Below are 8,425 nucleotides of genomic sequence, written 5' to 3'. Positions count from 1 at the left end.
AATTACTTATTTGATAAGTGCACCACCGGTGCTTAACAGAGCCATACAGATCAGGAAATCCTCATCTGTGCACAGTTAGCTAATCTCAGCCATAGTGATGGTGGAACACTACAAATAGTCTCAGCACCTCTGGGAGAAGAAATAATAGCCAGGATTTATGTACCTGATTGCTAGTTACTAACACAAGCTTAAAAATGTGTAGGAGTGAGCATCAAGTGAAGACAAGATTGGTTTTACCTGTTATGCCTTACAACCAAATCATTATAACAGAATAGCCTGCTGACATTGGCTGTCTAGACTCACATAAGAATGATATATAAGAGTCAACGCCTTCAGGAGAGGATGGGAATAAAATGGAAAGAAGATTTTCAAGCAGGCCTCCCTGGAGAAAACCATCTGGAAATTGATTAAAATATTTAAATCTGGGTCGCACACCAGTTGTAGGATCTCAGTGCAATTTTTGGGTTCCAATGGGCAGTGTGCACATTCCATGCGCCCCACCCAGTGGAATTGAGCAATGAACAACCTAACCAGTGGTGCTTAAAGGGAGCACTGCAGGCCACTCTGAAAGACTAACGTGATAGCTGTGGCACTGATAATTTTCTGCCGATCCAGTCGTGCCTCCCACCCTGGCATTGCTTCCACCTGCTTAAGTGATGACTTCCAGCTTGGGTACACGAAGGAGCTGCTGGATTTCCTGACCCTCAGATTGCTGACCTGCCTACTGAGTACTGGCAGTTCACCGAGTCACACTCATCCATCATTTCTTCCTCGCTGATCTGCACTGGTTCCTTTCCCCAAATACATCAAATTTAAAATTCTAATTTTCCTCTACAAATCCCTCCATGACCTCACCCACTCCAGTTCTGGAACCTCCTCCAGCCGTACATCCTCTTCCATGCCATCTAATCCTCTGATTCCAGTCCTCTGTGCATCATTTCTTCCCTCTGGTAAATCATTAGTGGCAGAATCAACCCCCTGGAATTTCCTCCTTAAATGATTCCACCACTCTACTTCTCCCTGTGCCTTCAGAACCTTCTGATAACCCATTTCTCCAACTCTCCTATTAAGAGTAGGCATGCATTCCTTTCATCTTCTGTGAAGTGCCTTGGGATTTTTAAAAAATTCATTCATGGGATCTGGGCATCGCTGGCAAGGCTAGCATTTATTACCCATTCCTAATAGCCCTTGAGAAGGTGGTGGTGAGCCGCATTCTTGAACTGCTGCAGTCCGTGTGGTGAAGGTACTCCCACAGTGTTGTTAGGTAGGGAGTTCCAGGATTTTGACCCAGCGACGATGAAAGAATGGCGATATATTTCCAAGTCAGGATGGTGTGTGACTTGGAGGGGAACTTGGAGGTGGTGGTGTTCCCATGCGCCTGCTGCCCTTGTCCTTCCAGGTGGTAGAGTTTGTGGGTTTAGGAGGTGCTGTTGAAGAAGCCTTGGCGAGTTATTGCAGTGCATCTTGTAGGTGGTACACACTGCGCCGGTACGTCGATGGTGGAGGGAGTGAATGTTTAAGGTGGTGGATGCAGTGCCAATCCAGCAAACTGCTTTGTCCTAGATGGTGTTGAGTGTCTTGAGTGTTGTTGGAGTTGCACTCATCCAGGCAAGTGGAGAGTATTCCATCACACTCCTGAATTGTGTTTTGTAGGTGGTGGAAAGGCTTTGGGGAGTCAGGAGTTGAGTCACTCACTGCAGGATACCTAGCCTCTGACTTGCTCTTCTAACCACAGTATTTATGTGGCTGGTCCAGTTAGGTTTCTGGTCAATGGTGACTCCCCCAGGATATCGATGGTGGGGGATTCGATGATGGCAATGCCATTGAATGTCAAGGGGCAGTCGTTAGACTCTCTCTTGTTGAAGATGGTCATTGCCTGGTACGTGGGTGGCGTGAATGTTACCTGCTACTTATCAGCCCAAGCCTAAATGTTGTCCAGGTCTTGCTGCATGCGGATATGGACTGCTTCATTATTTGAGGAGTTGCAAATAGAACTAAACACTGTGCAATCATCCCCACTGCTGACCTTTCGATGGAGGGTAAGTTATTGATGAAGCAGCTGAAGATGGTTGGGTCTAGGACACTGCCCTGAGGAACTCCTGCAGCGATGTCCTGGGGCTGAAATGATTGGCCTCCAACAACCACAACCATCTTCCTTTGTGTTAGGTATGACTCCAGCCAGTGGAGAGTTTTCCCCCAATTCCCATTGACTTTAATTTTACTCGGGCTCCTTGATGCCACACTTGGTCAAATGCTACCTTGATGTCAAGGGCAGTCACTCTCAACTCACCACTAGAATTCAGCTCTTTTGTCCATGTTTGGACAAAGGCTGCAATGAGGTCTGGAGCTGAGTGGTCCTGGCAGAACCCAAACTGAGCATCAGTGAGCAGAATAATGGTTATTTCTCTATTAAATGCAAGTTCTTGTTCATCTGAAATTCCCCTCTGCTATTTTAGCTGAGGTGTTAAATTTGTTGAAATTATTGGATTAATGCTTCCCCTAAAATAACTTTGAGAAGAATTTCAGATGGATGCGAAAGCAATTGTACAATGGTATCCCACGGCAGAATTTCATGGCCATTGTGATTACATTTGCCTCTAGTCCTGAAATACTTCAATCACAGCAAACAGTCTTACTTACTTTTGAATTCAGTGGGTCAAACTATTTTTTCCCGTAGAAATAAAAAGTGCTATACATTTATGTGAATGTGACTCTGTCCTTTAGGGTTCACTAACTCTAACTCCTGTACCAGAAGTAAGAAAATGCTAACAAGAAACTTTCAACAACTGCAGTTCCACTTAGGTCAGAAAAAATTATTTTTCTCATTGAAGAGAGAATATTCACAGAATCACAGAAACCCCACAGTGCAGATAGAGGCCATTTCGGCCCATCGAGCCTGCACTGACACATATCCCACCTGATCCCCGTAACCCCTACACCAACACATATCCCACCCTATCCCCGTAACCCCACATATTTTAATCCCCCTAACACTAAGGGTCAATTTATCATAGCCAATCAACCTAACCTGCACATCTTTGGACTGTGGGAGGAAACCGGAGCACCCGGAGAAAACCCACGCAAACACGGGGAGAATGTGCAAACTCCACACAGACAGTCACCCGAGGCCGGATTCGAACCCGGGTCCCTGACGCTGTGAGGCAACAGTGCTAACCACTATGCCACCGTGCTGCCAATATTGCCCTACTCAAGTTGATAAATTACTGCAGATCAATGAGCTGCCGTTATTATTTACAACATGGCTATAAAAGGCACCTGTCAACAAAGGGTATGGAAACCGGATTCACAGATACCTTGAGCTGACCTCGGTGGTGATTTTCAGAAAGATAGAATAAGCAGCCATTAGGGAGGAAGCTGACAGAAGTCACTGGAAGTATAGCCTAATGGGTAAGTTCAGAACCATGCAGGAGAATAAATGCTGGTGACAGCTTAAGGCAGGATTTCAGGCGGAAAACTGTAATAATAAGAGGGAATTAAGAAAGCAATCATTGAAAGTTCTTTATTCTCAACAGGTTAAGATCTACTATTTGTTTCTTTTGTAACAAAACAGGTTTCAGCAGTGTGAATAATCACAAACAATTGATTATTCCGCAACTCCCATTTCCCACTGATATTTCCCACAGGAATCATGAATTTCCATTCTGTCTGCATTAACCTGGAGGGTGGGAGACAGTGGCGCACTGACGCCTTCACGGCTGCTTTCAATGCTATTCCATGATTGGGTTTAGGAAATGCATTGGGAGAGGTGAGCGAATGCAAGAAGCTCCATCTAGTGGCCTGGTTGAGGATTTGTAAAACTTCACTTCAAACAGTGGTTGGCAATCTTAAGTACCTTCACCACACGGACTGCAGCGGTTCAAGAAGGCGGCTCACCACCACATTCTCAAGGGCAACTAGGGATGGGCAATAAATGCTGGTCTTGCCAGCGACGCCCACATCCCATGAACGAATTTAAAAAAAGCCAAGGAGCTCAATTCCATGGCAGACAGATTGGCAGACAAATGCCATAACTGCTTCTGCATCCAGGCTGACAATTATTTTATCTGTGAAGGAGAAGGAAACAAGAAAGCTAAGTGCTGTGAATGCTAGGCACTACACCAGCCATTTCCTATCTATATTTATTTCAAGAGTTAAATCAGAAACAAATTACCTTTTAAGGGCTCCTCAGTAGCCCTATATAGACCATCCGTTTGTTGAGTGAAACAATGCAGTCTGCAGCCTGACAACATCATCGAAAGGGTTCCCTGGAGTATATCCACTTCCTAGCATGGTTAGTGTGTCCAGTCTGTTTATGTTTATATTAATTAACAGATAACAGTAATCCCCATAGTACTGCTTGATTTTGGCTTTGCAAACAGCTATATTGTCGGAATACAGCAAAGACATTGCTCCAGTCCATTGTTTTTGACACTGTGGCAGAGACTGTATCAGTGGAATGCCATTGAATGCTGCAGTGAGGATTTGCTATCCACATCTGTTAGCAGAGAGTGGATCTGGAGCATCTGCTAATGTACTCCCACTAGTCACTGTGCATGTCCCACGCTGAGCTCTTTTTTTGACATAAATAACGGCAATTGTGTTTCCCAGCATAGTGGAGCCCTGCTGAAATTTAATGCCAACAAATGCCATTAATCAGAATTTAAATATATCTTGTAATTTATACAGGCCATACTTATAGAGACTGACACCATGGATTTGTTAATATTTACAACTCACAAATCTACTGTAGTACAGTTCTTTCCAAAGTCTAGCAATGCCACAAAAGTCTCTACCTGTTGCTATTAAAACATTTATAATGACAGTCATCGCTATAGTGTTGTGGGATACATAACGTCCCTTATAATGTAAATTGTCTAAAGTAAAAGTAAGTTCAAAAATCTTTACCACATAAATCATTTTGTAGCAAGGTTTAATAATAAGTGTAATATCTGGGAAAAATAATAGAATAAACTGATCAATGAAGTAACCAGAATGCTGAGCTCTATTGCAAGTAGTTGTGTGGGCTGTTGATTGCACCCATGTGGTATTGCGTGCCTCAAATGTGATATATATTTATATGAACCACTAAGCCTTCTGTTGCTTAATTGTGAAGCTCAGTTGTGATGACAGGCACAGCTTCCTGCTTGTGAATATATGAAATGCTAGGAGCTGTCATGATGCTTTCATGCTTGGTTAATCCAGTGCCTCAGCTCTGGTTCAACTGCAGGGGAAAGGGCTAGGCTGGCTGAGTAACAAGGGAAACTCACTGCTCTCATGATGCCTCTTCGTGGGACCATCAGTATTACAGAAGAGAATAACAATGAAGCACACATGAAGAAAAGGCTAAGAAGTGAGCAAAATATTGGGATGCTCAAAGGAAGGTTCCAGTGTTTGGGTAGGTCCAGAGGTGCCTTGCAGTCTGCAGCCATCACCATCTTGCTAATTGTGGTAGCATGTTGTGTGTTTCACAACTTTGTAATCAGAAAAGGACTGGTGAACTGGTAAGTGTCCCAGAGAGCCTGCAGATGACATAGCTGATGCTGCAGGAAGCGAGTGAAGTGGCATACGTTCACAGATGATTAGAGTACTATTATTTGGAAGCCTCAGCCCATCAAAGATCTGCTTCCTTTCATCAACCTCTTTGATGTCCAAGTAAAATCCCTGCTTCTCACTGCTAGTCATCACATCCTAATCCTGACCCTCAACATCAGCACATTACCGCATGGCAGCTGTCTCTCATTCTGCCAGCGCATTTCACACCTCATCTAGAGCCGTCTTTTGTCTCTTTACTAGTCCTATCACCATCTCGTCTCATTTTGAATACCTCTTCATGTCTCTTCACTTCTCTTTTGTTCTTTCATCCCCATTTCCCAGCCCTCAAACTGGCCTTTTAATCTGTTTCATTTCCTGTGTTTTTTCAGTCCTGATGAAGAGTTTCGACCTGAAACATTGACTCCATTTCTCTCTCCACGGATGTTGCCTGGCCTGCTGAGTTTTTCCAGCATTTTCTGTTGTTATTTCAGCACATTACCGGTTCCCCATTGTTATACAAAAGAACCAAACACCAAGCAGTCCTTGCATAAAACATTCCAGTGATTACCGCAGCTATTTAAACTGGAAGGATGCCAACATAGTTCAATTTTTTGAAAGGGTGATAAGGCAGAACCTGGTAACTACAGGCCCATTAGCTTGACTTCACTAATAGGTAAGATGCTTGAAGGTATCATTAGAGATGTCCTATATGACTTGAGAACACCCAGCACGGCTTCTGAAAAGAAAGCCATGTCTTACAAATTTGATTGAGTTTTTTGAAGAAGTCACCAGGATAGTGGATCAGGGTAACCTGGTGAACATTGTCTACCTTGACTTTCGGAAAGCTTTTGATAAGGTTCATCACAAAGGGCTTTTCTACAAGGTATAATCTTGTGGAATAAGTGGTAATCTGCTGTGGCGGGGTATCTTAGACTGGGTATTATGTAATGAGAAAGGGTTAATTAGCAATCTTGTTGTACAAGGCCCCTTGGGTCGGAGCGATCATAATATGATAGAATTCTTCATTAAGATGGAGAATGAAGTAGTTGACTCAGAGACTAGGGTCCTGAATTTAAATAAAGGAAACTACGATGGTCTGAGGCGCGAGTTGGGTAGGATTGATTGGGGAATGTCACTCAAAGGGTTGATGGTGGATAGGCAATGGCAAACATTCAAAGACCGCATGGATGAACTACAGAATTTGTTCATCCCAGTTTGGCATAAAAATAAAACAAAAAAGGTAACTCAACCGTGGCTAACAAGGGAAATTAGGGGTAGCATAAGATCCAAGGAGAGGACATATAAATTGGCCAGAAAAAACAGTAAACCTGAGGATTGGGAGCAGTTTAGGATTCAACAAAGGAGGGCAAAGGGATTAATTAAGAAGGGGAAAATAGAATATGAGAGTAAACTTGCAGGGAACATAAAAACTGACTGTAAAAGCTTTTATAGATATGTGAAGAGAAAAAGATTGGTGAAGTCAAGCGTAGGTCCCTTGCAGTCAGAATCAGGGGAATTTATATTGGGGAACAAAGAAATGGCAGACCAATTAAATACATATTTTGGTTACGTCTTCACAAAGGAGGACACAAATAACCTCCCAGAGATGTCGGGGAACATAGGGTCTGATAAAATGGGAGGAACTGAAAGAAATCAGTATTTGTAGGGAAATGGTGTTCGGGAAATTGACGGGATTGAAGGCCGGTAAATCCCCAGGGCCTGATAATCTACATCCTAGGGTACTTAAGGAAGTGGCCCTAGAAATAGTAGATGCATTGCTGATCATCTTCCAACATTCGATGGAATCTGGAACAGTACCCATGGATTGGAAGGTAGCTAATGTTACCCCACTATCCAAAAAAGGTGGTAGAGAAAAAACGGGGAAGCCTGACATCGGTAGTGGGGAAAATGCTAGAGTCCATTATAAAAGATGTAATAGCAGAGCACTTGGAAAACAGTGACAGGATTGGACAAAGTCAACATGGCTTTACAAAAGGTAAATCGCGCTTGACTAATCTACTGGAATTTTTTGAGGATGTAACTGGTAAAATAGATAAGGGAGAACCAGTGGATGTGGTGTATTTGGACTTTCAGAAGGCTTTCGATAAGGTCCCGTATAAGAGATTAGCGTGTAAAGTTAAGGCACATGGGATTGGGGCAAGGTATTGACTTGGATAGAGAACTGGTTGGCAGACAGAAAGCAAAGAGTTGGAATAAACGGGTCTTTTTCCGAGTGGCAGGCAGTGACTAGTGAGGTACCGCAGGGATGGGTCCTTGGACCCCAGTTATTTACAATATATAATAATGATCTAGACGAGAGAACTAGATGTAATATCTCCAAGTTTGCAGACGACACAAAGCTGGGTGGGTGTGTGTGCTGTGAGGAGGATGCCGAGAAACTTCAGGATGATTTGGACAGGTTGGGTGATTGGGCAGAAGCATGGCAGATGCAATATAATGTGGATAAATGTGAGATTATCCACTTTGGTGGCAAAAACAGGAAGGCAGATTGGGAGAAAGGTAAGTGCAACGAGATCTGGGTGTCCTTGTGCACCAGTCGCTGAAGGTAAGCATGCAGGTGCAGCAGGCGGTTAAGAAGGCAAATGGTATGTTGGCCTTCGTAGCGAGAGGGTTTGAGTACAGGAACAAGGATGTCTTGCTGCAGTTGTACAGGGCCTTGGTGAGACCACATCTTGAGTATTGTGTGCAGTTTTGGTCGCCTTATCTGAGGAAGGATGTTCTTGCCATGGAAGGAGTTCAGCGAAGATTCACCAGGCTGATACCTGGGATGGCAGGAATGATGTATGAGGAGAGATTGGGTCGATTAGGCTTATACTTGCTGGAGTTTAGAAGAATGAGAGAGGATCTCATTGAAACGTATAAAATTCTGACA

The sequence above is a fragment of the Somniosus microcephalus genome, chromosome 13, assembly GCF_052327205.1.
Source record: "Somniosus microcephalus isolate GS21.2 chromosome 13, FLI_Smic_1.0, whole genome shotgun sequence".
Lineage (NCBI taxonomy): Eukaryota > Metazoa > Chordata > Chondrichthyes > Squaliformes > Somniosidae > Somniosus > Somniosus microcephalus.
Note: the sequence above shows the minus strand (reverse complement) of the source record.